This window comes from Coturnix japonica, chromosome 3 (assembly GCF_054131305.1).
Source record: "Coturnix japonica strain WE chromosome 3, WE-NBRP24, whole genome shotgun sequence".
Lineage (NCBI taxonomy): Eukaryota > Metazoa > Chordata > Aves > Galliformes > Phasianidae > Coturnix > Coturnix japonica.
The window spans coordinates 54,798,179-54,810,347 of NC_140665.1; the positions used below are offsets into that span (position 1 = coordinate 54,798,179).

A 12,169-nucleotide genomic window follows, 5' to 3' on the forward strand; every position below is an offset into this window, starting at 1 on the left:
ATTTTTCCCCTCTCACAGGTTCTGTTAAACTATTTGCAAAGTATTTTCAGCCCAAATAGCAATGGAAAACCCCAGTGACAATAAAGAAAACTTCCAGCTAATCCAGCTAGTAGAGTTAGGACTTGGGTTAGTTGCTTATCTAGTCACCTGTTGTTAACTCTGAGCAGATTTTCCAGGATTACTAATTAATGGCAGCTGTGATATCTGGAGGCATAAGCCTATTGCATTTGCTTAAAATTTATGTTGAACACTAAGACAACCACAATCCACAAACATAAGTTCAACATTTTTACTCTGGTAGATGAGGAAGAGCACACTGTGGAGCACGTCTGAATACACAGATTTCTTTTTATCACTGGATAAATCTGTTTCTCCATTAGTGTGGAAAGAATAATCCTAAAAGTACATTTTCAGGTAGGCTTGTACAGAATAAACTTTAGTCAATAAAACTACACTGACATATGCCAAAGATCTGCTCCAGTGCTGAGATCTGCATTTGAAAATAAAACTTCCTTGAATTACTGCAGCTGTTGCTCCTGCCACAACCCTCAGAAAGCTGGTGGGACCTTGAGCCTATTGCGGTTTAAGCTGTCCGGCAGCTCACCACCACTCAGCCATTTGCTCAGTGCCCTGCAGTGGGATGGGGTAGAACCCTGGAAAAAAAACCCAACAAAGGTAAAACTTATTGGTTGTGATAAATACTGTCTAATAGGACAGAAAAGTATTATCATTAATAGTAATGGTAAAAGAATATACGAAACAAAGGTTGCATAAGCAATTGCTCACCACTTTTTGACTTCTGTCAGCCAGTTCCCAAGCAGCAGCAGCCCTCCTGACTAACTCCCACTTGGTAAGGAACATTCCTTTGGCCAGCTTAGGTCAGCTGTCCTGGCAATGTCCTCTTTCAGCATCTTGTGCAACTCCATCTCCTTGCTGGTAGGACAATAGAAGGAGCTGAAACATCCTTGGCTCTGTACAGCACAGTTCAGCAACAGCTACAACACCAGTGTGTTACCAGCCTTATTCTCATCCTAAATCCACAAAATATCAGAATATCAGCCACTATGAAGAAAACTGGCTCTATTCCAGCTGAAATTAGTGCAGAATCTTTCAAGTTCTTCTTTTTTTTTTTTTTTTTTTCTTGCAGTGCCAAAATAACAGGCAGCATTGCCACTACACTTTGCAGATGCAGAAGCAAGCCATGGGGTGAGTCTTGGTTCTGTTTCTGGGGATATCAGAAGGGGATCACAACAACAGGATCCTTGCAAGGATGTAGCAGCTTGCTCCTTAAAGAAACAGAATATCTGGAGAGATAATCTGATATTGGAAGCTCAGTATTTATTCTATCCTCACTATATCATTTTTGTAACCGAATTCTAGAGATCACTGCAACAAAGTCAATGCTTTCACAGCAGCAAAAATAATTCCTGACTGAAAAGTGGAATTTAATAGTGCAAAACAGCTTCAGCAGGACAGAAAATTAAAAAATAGCTTTCTTTTTGAAGGCCAAAATAAATCTTCTTGTATGAAACAGTGTTAAACATGTACCTTCAGTATGTGGGGTTTCCATTCTTCTTAAATTCTGTCTTTCTTATACTTTTCTGTCTCTCAAATTGTCAGAGTAAATACAGTCACTGGGAAATGAGTGTAGACCAGAGCTATTGTAAATGCTTGGAAAATTCTTCATATTTTCCCTCACACAATGAAGTGCTGCCTGGCTTTGTTGCCTAATTTCACCTGTGTAAGCCTTAGCAAAGGATGAAAGGGGAAGAACATCCAATTTGGCTTTCACTGGTAGCACTCTTTTTATTCACAGGGTGAGGACAAGCTCACCCTGCTCGGCAGCTCTGATCAATCAAACTATTAATCTGAAAGAGAAGACACTTTTTTTGGAGGGGAAAATAATGGGGGAAAAAAAAAACACAACAAAAAAAGAGTAAGCAGATTTTCCCAAAATAAAGACTGCCACTTCAGGTGTTCATTAAAAAAGGAAAAAAAAAAAAAAAAAAAAAAGGATGCCAAAAAACTTTATAGAAATACAGCCCAAGATTCTCTTTCTTGTGAGCTCAAAAGTTGGTAGCTGCATATGAGCTCAACTATTTGAGTTTCTCATACAACAAAACCAACTAATCCATATGAGTTTTGTAAAAGTTGGACTGTGAAACCCCGCTACCTGAGTGTGAAGCATTTCTGCTTGACTCAGCCCTAGAATGGTTTGAAATGACGAAGCCATTGAATGCCCCTCCACTCTACTGCTTAAATTACCTCGGATCCCAATGACTGGAATAAAATCAATGTGCTATCAGTATTTCATAATATCCTTCAGGGGAATTTTGAGAATTACAGGAAGTTAAATCTGCCTTCTGTATGGAACAGATTAATAGTAAGCATATTAAAAATTTGAATTAGTGATTTTATAGATAATCATGTAAGTTATAAAGGGAATTACTTTTAGAGTAAAATCTGTTGGAATTATTTGAACATATCAACAAACACAGTTAAGGATGAAGCTAATCACCAAATCACTTTAATAATGTATCTCCTCATAGAGCCTTAAAGAAACTAAGAAATTATGCATATAAAAATCAGCAAATAGAAAATCAAATAGCTGTATAACTCCATAAAATGTCTGTAACTGAACATAAAAAAAACCCCAACAAAACATCAATTATTATGAGAAAACAAAATTTACTGATGATACTGAATTATTCACAGTGGTCAAAGTTAAGTTATAAAGAGTTGTAAAAGGACTTTGAGAGAGCATCAGTAGATAATGCAGTGGTTAATGAAATTCAATCCTGATAACTATAAATTACTGCATGAAGGAAAACCAACTCTAATTACACAGCCACAATAATGTCCTCTAAATTACCTATTACCCAGGAAAAACATCTTGGTATTGCTATGAATACTTCCCCTACTCAGCTGTGGTGAGGATACACCTGTAGCGTGGGGTCCAGTGCTGGGCTTTGCAGTACAAAGGATGACAGATCAACTGAAAATAGCCACCAAGATGATGGTGGCTCATTTGTCTCACAAACTGAAAGCGTAGAGTAGGGAACAGAGGAAGGAGAGTCCTCCTCTGGGCAAGAAGCCCTCATTATTGATGTGCCTGGTTACATTCCCAAATAAAAGAGAAACAGCAAGTAGCTTACTCGTGTTGGTAAAGAGCTCTAAATCAAAATAAGTGGAAAAGGATGAAGAAGGATAATTCTCTGTGCCAGCAGTGGGAAAGATCCTAGTGAGGCGTGAAAATCCCCTCAGGCTATAAAAAAGAAATCTGCACATACATATTATCACCTCCAATAGGCTATCCTGAATTTACTCACTCTACAGTTATATTTTTACAGATAATCTATTTGAAGATTGGTAGTAATGTTTTTTCCTGTAGTACAACAACCTTTCAAACCCCAAGAAGTACAGGTAACAAAGCTCACAGCTTTTACACAGTAGCTGAATTAAAAGGTTAAATATTTTTTTGTTATATGTTTTTAAAAGCATATTCAGTGATTTAACATTTTAGAAGAAATGGAAACACTGTACTCTATTCTTTGTTACTGACACTCTCGACATTTGATAGGAGTAAGACCAAGGCTCTAGAGAGTTAATGTCCTGTATCCAAGGCTGGCAGATACAGAAAAAGAAGTAGAAAAGGAGTAAGAATATAAATTATTTTTTCTTCCATCAATATCCTCCCACCTAATTTTACTGGTGCAGCTTTACTCAATTGGAGATGGTTTCCATACCAATCCACAGAGGATTTCCCTTCTGAGTATTCCTCCAGTAGGCCTCTCGAGCCACGTAAAGATTTTCCATTAGCAAGAGCCTTCTGCATTGGGTTCCATAGGTCAATTATCTGTTGGATGATAAACCCCTTCCTACAATTATTTTGAGGCTCATTTCTGCTAGCTTCTTCTGATGCTACTCATTGAAACACAGTTTACTGCAAGGGCCTCAGCTGTTGAAGCACCAAAGAATAATATGTCCCTAGCTGGTTGCCAAGTGTTTGAAACAGATAATAATTTAAAAGAACTTGAATAGAAAAGGCACATAAGAGGAAAGGAATATGAATAATACTTACTCAGTAATACTTTCTCTCCATTTAGCAGATCTGGTACATGAAGAATCAGACTCTTCTGCTAGCTGTGGTAATGCTATTCCACCCCCAAACTGAGTGGAAAAAACAAAAGTGCATCAGGCCTGAATTTCAATTACAATTAGCTTTCATATGACATTTCTCCTGACCTAAGAGTGCTGTAAGAACATTGTCTTTCAAAGTACAACTGCAGCCAAAAGGCTGCTCTGTGTTAGCTGTTCTGCCTGACATACTACATTTGACCCTCTGGCCTGGCTGAAATGCATTAGACCTGAGAAGGTATAAATTACCCAAACTGTTCACCTGTGATAGGGAGAGCTTGTTAATAGTACCTCATCCATTCTGTGCAGAACAATGTGACTGCTCCTCAGCCAGTGGCCATGGCCTTTGGGTTGTCTGGGTGGCAAGGATTTGAACCTTCCTGTTAGAAAACCAGTGCTGCCCACATCCTCCTTACACAAGAGCCTAATGTTTCTGATCCAGCACGGTAATAAAAAGCTGATCATCTAAGTATTCAAATGCTTTGGATGATGCTTGCTACATGGTGCTAAGGTCTGTGATACAATATGTGCTTTGCCACTTCCTGTGCATGCTGTGGTGGGTACGTGTTTACAGCATATGTTCCCAAATCAGGTCCATCAGCACTTTGCTTTGGTGAGAGTTAGGACGATACCAAACAAAACTCAATTCATCATTGTTAAACAGAATTGCATTCTTCTCTAGCTCATTAATTCCCTTATGCCTCCAACTGTCTTTTATTATTCTCTCCTTATGTCTTTTCATTTTCACTTTTTGTAATCAGACTTGTAATCAAACCCTCCAGCTCCAGACACAAACTCCCACTCTCAGAATCCCTGAAAGGCTGATTGCAGGAAACTGGGAGGATCTGCAAGGGAAAGAAACACTCAGCTGCCACTACTTAAGCAGCTACTGCAGCTTATTGTCACAGGTGGATTTCTGCTTTAATAGAGCTCCTATATTTGTATGAGCAAAGTGTATTTGGAAAACCTGTGATTCGAAACAATGTGTATTTGCATGAGAGCTCAATGAGCAGAATACCTGCTAGGGTAGGGGCTAGATCACATTCTCACTTAGCTCTGAAATGCTTTAGGCAAGGAAACTCAAAAATGAAGGAAAAAACACTTCTCCAGTATTTATTTGACACAGGACTGGGCTGATTATTTACGCAGTTTGGTGCACAATGATTTTTGAGCTCGTTAAAGAGTAATGTCACTTGAGGAATGAATTTTTTAAGATGTCTGCAAGTCCACTTCTCCATCATTTATCTGCGTTTACTGCTGCGGTTCAGAATAGAACATTTGCCCTAAAGCTACTGTTGTTTTTGTTAAATGCCCCACCTTGGATGCCTTTTTCCTGCAGACCATTGGGTGAAATTACCTCAGTTGGGTGACAGTGACAGTTTTTAAGTGTTACTCTAAAGTAGACTGGAATACTACTGCTACTACTGCTAAAAGTCCTCTATTGTTCAGTCAGTATCTCAGCCTATGAACAACTGCCCAATAAATATTCCCTGGTTCTAGTCTGGGATTCTGCCCCTATGCCCTTTCTCTCAGTGCAGAAACCTGAGTGATCGAAGACCCTTTTGAAGCATGCTTTGATTTGAAATCAGTTTTGCTGACTTTGTTGTTTCCCAGTCCATGTTTGTTTGGCTTTTGGGGGTGCTGTCAATATAAGCTTCTTTTTCTCCCTAGCAGAGAGGAGTGGGAAGGAAAAATCTCCTGGTACCTGCACCTTTCTTCTTATAAAAGCCTCTGTCTCTGCAGGGGAAAGTAAAGAGAACACAAGTGAGTATGTGAACATCCATCCCTCAGGGTTTCTGACTGATTTTGGCCCCATGCCCCCTGTGCCATCATGACCGATCTCCTGGGCCCAGCTGCAGCAGAAGGAATCTTCTCTTTGGCAAAGGAAATGGGGTAAGGGAGCGCCCAGTATTTTGGCAGAGCAAAGCACTAAGGGATTTCTTCAAAGGATAATGATTAACAAATGTTAACAGTGCTCTGAAACCTCCTTTCCTAATTCTTACAAGGACCAATTGGAGGCTGGAATATTAATAGTAATGTTAATGTGCTCATGTGTTAGCTAACACAGTGTTTGGTGGAAATGCCTGCTGGTAGCAGGAACAGCTCTGCTTAGTGCCCTGGGCCTGGCTACTCCACTGGCTGCTTTGCAACTACATATGTTCTGTGAAGCAGGAGTAGAGGGATGAGGCCCCACAGTGCAGGCTGTGAGCTTCCCCTGACCCCATGGCCTGGCATGGCTGGCTCAGGTATGTGTGCTGAGCATCAGGCTTGGCTGCACACCTGTGTGCAGATCCAAGCGTAGCTGGCTTTCATCTCAAGTGTTTTTTTGGCTCCCCTGATGGATAAGAGGCTGCTTACAACCAGTCTGAGCTGCTGTACAAGGCATGGTGTGGGGAGATACAGGATCCTGATGGCAGCAGTAGAGACTCCTCACCTCCTACCCCATGCCCACATGATCATTGGCAAAATCTCTTTGTCATCAGTTGAAGATGCCCAAACTGAGGCAAAAGAGAAATGTTGTGCTATGATCTATTCATGTTCACCTTCCCACCCTGGTTGTCTTGTGCTGTTGTAGTAGGTTGTTCACTCAGCATGACAGGACACATCTTTGCTCCTCTCCATGAAGATAGAAGGCCCCTACACAGGGCCCTTTATTCAATCTTCATGACCCTGATAGATTAAATGACTACAGCAAAGACGTTTGCTTTGATCCTGCAGCCTCCAGGCTCTGTTACTCCATCAGATCCCCTAGTGTAAATTATTATCTTACATAAATTATTAATTCACATTGATGATCCAGAAATGCTACATGAGTAAAAGAGCCAAGAGCTCAGCCAGTGATTATGAAGGAGAATCCCCATAGTTATCATGGATATAAATTAAATGTACAATAGTAACAAGACAAAATGACACAAACTGATGTGGGCGTTCTCCACAGGGACCTTCTTTAGTGGGACTCACTAAATCCAGTAATGTCCAGTAATACGTTTAATCTGTGTTATTTTGGAAATAATAAATCTTCATAAACTGGAAATGCAAGAAGTGTCTGGGATAATATTAAACGAGCTAATTCCCAGTCTCTCAAAACAGTGCCTAATTTCATGTCCTTTTATCTTCCTTTAAGGTGCAAGTTAAGGGGGTGTCCTCTGTATTTTAGCCCCCTTGTAGTTAGTTTGATGAACAATAGTTCTATATGTATGCTTGATTTAATACTGAAGGCCACTTCAGTTATGTTTCCTTAGAGATTTTTTTATATTTTTCACATAATGCTACAATAGTCTTTAGATACCTGTCCTGCACTTGAAGTTTTGCCAGGAAGGGTGAAATAATAAATATCTGTATTTACTTAAGAATTAGTCTGCTTTTTTCCTTTTCCTGCCTTCACTTCTGAAACTTTGTCTTCATCTTTGCCATATTATTTTTTAGTACGTTGGGCTGGCAGTTCCATACAATGACCCTTTTTTAGCAGTCATTCACTGCAACCAAGTGCAGCAATGTGTCTCATTTTATAGCATAATGGTCTTTTAATTTACGCAGTTACCATATTTGCCTGTTTTTGTAGTGACTGCTAATTCACCTACCTACACAAAGAACAGACATTTCATTTCCTCTTACATTCTGTACATTACAAGCATATTGTGACACAACTGGCAGCTTGATGCTGCAGTCGCTTGTTAGCATTTGCTTATAAATATGCTCCTAGAGAAGGGAGGGAGATGTGTTACTGCTCTGCTCTGTGCTGCCCTGATGGCTGGGAGCACAGAAACTCTAGGACTGTAAGATCATTCACAGTGAGACTGCACAGCTACCTGTGAACATTTGGGGACTTGGCTTTGATTTCCAAACACAGAGCTTCAGTGGACCTGCACTACGGAAAAACTTTCTCAGTGAAAGAATTTCAATAACACATCCTGCTTCTTTGCTTCTCCGGAGATCCCTTACTTGAGTGTGCAGATTCAATCTCAGACTTCTTTGTCTTGTCTTGTGGGGTTTACCCACAGGATTCCCCACACACCTCACTCCAGTGTTCTGCCAGAGAGGTATTACACAGCAACATGATCAGTCAGCCTTTCCTCGCTGATATATTTGATTGGAAAACATGTCCAGAAACAATGGCATTTGGCTCTACAGTGCATCTGAGTGACAAATGCAGGTGTGTCCCCCTCAGCTGACCAGATGCAGACAACACTGACAGTTTTCTTCATCTCACCACTTATTCTTCCGAACATTTTCGCTCACCAAAGCTCTCTTACTCTGGCAGCTGTTTTGCTGGTAGCTGATGGCTTTTTACCTTGACTTTGTTTTTCTGCTACACCTTGGTTGTCTGAGTTATGACTGAAGTCAAATCATGTCAGTATCTGTTATTTCTTCTTCTCTTCTGAATGTTTCAGAGCCTGAAGTTCTTTGTGTGGCTGAAAAGAATGAAAAAAAGGATTCCAAAAGTGCAATGCTTTCCATGATTTCTAATTCATAGCTGTAATTTTCCTCGAAACCCAGAACCTCCAGAGTAAGCTCCAACGTCAAAACACCCCTTTCTTATCTGAAAGAAAAATCTCCTTTTATTTCAAATAAGCTTCTGCTGAAATCCTGATGTGGTGTTTGTTTCTTAACTCTCTTAACTACCTTAATTCTTCAGGGACTTTAATTTCCAGTAGTGAGGACAGACCCTTGGAAGAGATAGTTCCCCATTCCAGTCTCTGCATTTTGAATCTGAGAATTGCTAAACAAAACCCAAACACAGCAGGAGCAGAAAGCAGACCCCAGCAGTCAGGCACATTGTGCCAACACTTGCTTATCAATGCCAGCATGCCCGCTTTGCTATGCCAGGAATGGCAGCCGTATCCCTTTTGGTTCTCCTATATACTGCTCTAATTACTGCTCCACTATGAGTGTGTTTTACTTCTCAGCCCGGCTCTCTCTCAGGACTGATTTTCATTCTGCACAAATGTTCTCATTATAAAGACTTAACACGAGGAGAATGTAAATGAGAAGATGAGTGCACACTGAGAACTTGCTTACCCAGAAATTGTATTGATCAAAGGAGTGGTGGAGTTAAACACATGCCAGCATTCATGTGCTCCCATTTACTGAGTTCAGTTAGTTTCCTTTCCCATAGGAATGGTGTGACTCTTGGCCTCTGAAGCCAGGCCAATTTGGTGACTTTGCTTAACTGAAAGTACAAATCATTTCTCAAGAACCATTATACTTGCCACTAGTATGGCAAGCAACAAGGAGTTCTTTGCAAGCAAAGTTCCCACCATGCTCATGCATGAAGGTTTATCATTATATGAAACTTCACGGAGGAACTGAAATTCCAAGAGGTGTTCACACATGAAGCCACCAGGTGAGCCTGGCTGGGAACAATCTCCACAAGGCTGAAACATCCATTGCTTCATCTGACAAGCAGCTCTATGGCTGGATTTTGGGATGTGCATCCCTCAGGAGCTGCTTTCATCCAGTATTTTTAGGCTGTCCCTACTGCCTCAGGATCCAACAGCAGCCACCTGAAGAGCAAGACTTCAAGCAAACAGCCTCCTCTGCCCCCTCCCGCCGTGAACAAGATTGGAAGTGGCAAAGACACAAACTTCTTTGGAATTTCAGCATCTACTTTTCCCCTCCTCTGTGGAGAGAGGAACTGCTGAAAGCCACACTGCCAGTTCAGCCTCTCCTTTTCTAAGGCTCAGACAACATATCATTAAGGGCTGGACAGAGGCAGGGGGCATGCGCAGATAAAGGGCTGCTTTGATGAAGACTGTGCTAAACAAAACCTCAGGCGAGGAGCAATGCTGCCCCAGGTGTCCAGCAACCCGGCTCCCTCTGAGGCCACTCCTGGCTTCCATTGGGCCAGCTCTGCCTCTGCAGCTGGTGTCTCATCTGCAGAGAAAAACTGTCAATTTACACTTAATTTCACCAGCATATTCCCAGGCACAACTGAATTTAAAATGTGCATGTGTATTTCTACTGAAGTTCAATTTACAAGCTCTGTTGAGTGTGGTGACCTCAGTGTTTTTGTTTTTCCTGCTGGCAGGTTGTAGAAATGGGTAGCATGTCCTCACGACTTTCACAAAATCAGAATTCTAATGAGAAGACACACATCACATCTCCAGGCTGACATAAAAATGGAATGGTATCGTTCTTGTCACTAGAACAAAGCATGGCTCACATACCTTGACTGTTCACTGACCTGATGTGGCCTTTAGACTGAAATAGTATACATGGAAGTGTGCAGTCAAAATCAGGAACGCCCATAAATACAGAAAATGAGGTCTCTTAAATCCTAACTTCCAAGTCGCATAACTTTAAGAAGCATTTTTACTGAAAGCATCTATGTTCAATAACTCTACCACTAGACACAGTATATTATCCAATGTAGATTCCAGTATCTGTGTATCTGGATACTCCGTGCCTGAATCACCCCTGAGGTTCCAGTCCCTATTTAGATTTGTACCACCCTCAGCCAACACAGAAGCACCACTAATTGTCCTCCTGCACATAATCTGCTGTGTGTCTCCTTGCAGACTGAGCATCCTCGTGCCATGTTCACCTATGCTTTGAGTCATTCTTTCTAAAGCGGTCTCTCTCACCACACCAGTGAATTCAAGTCTGTTGTCAGGACTTAGACATGATTTCAGGACTCAGACATGACAATCCTCATGGACCCCTTGCCTATTTGGGTTACATTATGATTTACTGATCTCCTTCATTACTCCTTCAACCCCTAACACCTCAGTTCAACAGTGCAGACAATCTATGGCATGGCTTGTTGAGGTAACAGAGTATGGCTTCTACCCGGAGCAAGTGTTAATATCAGACACCGTTCCTCAGAGGGTCACAGCAGCCCAAAGAGTTCCAGCCAGACTTGGAAGCTGCTTTGGAACCATCACAGACATCTCCATAACCAGCAGTACGGAAATAGTATGGAGCATGAACCAGAGCTGAAAACAGAACGTGGATGCACTTGCACCATCTGTTTTTAATGCCAACGCTCTCCCAGAATAACCTGTGCATCACTACCTCGAGACATTCTTCCAAAGAAGCACTTAAATAAAAATCAAATCGTTGTCTGAAGATAGAGGAGGAAGGCAACATATTTCTTCTGGTGCATGATGTTATGCTGCTCAGAGCTTCACCTTTCTACATGAGGTTCGGCCTCTGTGTAGCTGCGCTCTGAAGCGTTCACTCCACTGCCAGTGGCTACAGCAAATAAAGAAAGAAAGAAATGAAATCAAACCAAAACATGTCGTTTTTTTTTCTTTTGTTTTTAAACCCTATTTTGAACTCAATTTTGAGTAAATTAGCAATGGCAAAACAAAACAAAACAGAAAAGAAAGAACTTTAAAAGAAACAATGCTTTTGAAACAAAAGCCCTGTTTACTTCCATGGGTCAAAACACCTGAAAACCAAGGGTGGGGTTCACTTACTTTGATACAGACGTCTAGTATGTCTCTTAGATGCTCTGGGGTGGCCTCCAGCCTTTCCTGATCCAGAACACATCCCCCAGAGCCATGCTGGGCCCATACCTGGGCACCTCAAACAATATCAGGTGGCCATTAAGTCCCCTAAGATTAACTCTTTCAAGCTTCTATTCTTGATGATGGCCATAAGTACTGTAAGTGTGTGGAGCTTCTATCAGGTCACCCATCAAAGTGGCTGGATGTAGCTTGACTGAAACATTAATTTCTACAGCATTACTGGAAATCTGTGGATGTTGCGTGTTGTGCACAATGGTATGAAAAGGCACCTATTCATGGCAATGACTTGTGTGGATGAAAGGAAAGTGACAACCTGTGACTCAGACATCATACAGTAACTCGGTTTTCTGTTTTCCTGCTTTGTGTTTCCATTAGTAAGGTGTACTTAAATTACCTGATGCCATGGTAAAGAACTATCTCCGGATAAAGTAGTTGTCAATAGTACGTATCAAATATCATATCAGTTTGTAATGACCAAGATTTTAAACAGAGATACAGCAATTACAGCTTCTCTCTCCAGCTTTAGGCATCCTGTAGAATAAGAGAAAACGACAGGAACA

General features: G+C 41.1%; 1 long non-coding RNA gene across 2 annotated transcripts; it reads right to left on the reverse strand.

The window, feature by feature from the left end:
* Window positions 1-275: 275 nt before the first annotated feature.
* Window positions 276-9,347, reverse strand: LOC107311706 (uncharacterized). 2 transcript variants are annotated; one of them, XR_014944046.1, is made up of 3 exons: window positions 4,082-9,347; window positions 787-933; window positions 276-653 (listed from the first exon to the last, which is right to left on the reverse strand). It is a non-coding gene; the product is annotated as an uncharacterized LOC107311706 (long non-coding RNA). The 2 variants fall into 2 exon arrangements; XR_001554199.3 differs by having other exon boundaries at window positions 787-1,031.
* Window positions 9,348-12,169: the final 2,822 nt, after the last annotated feature.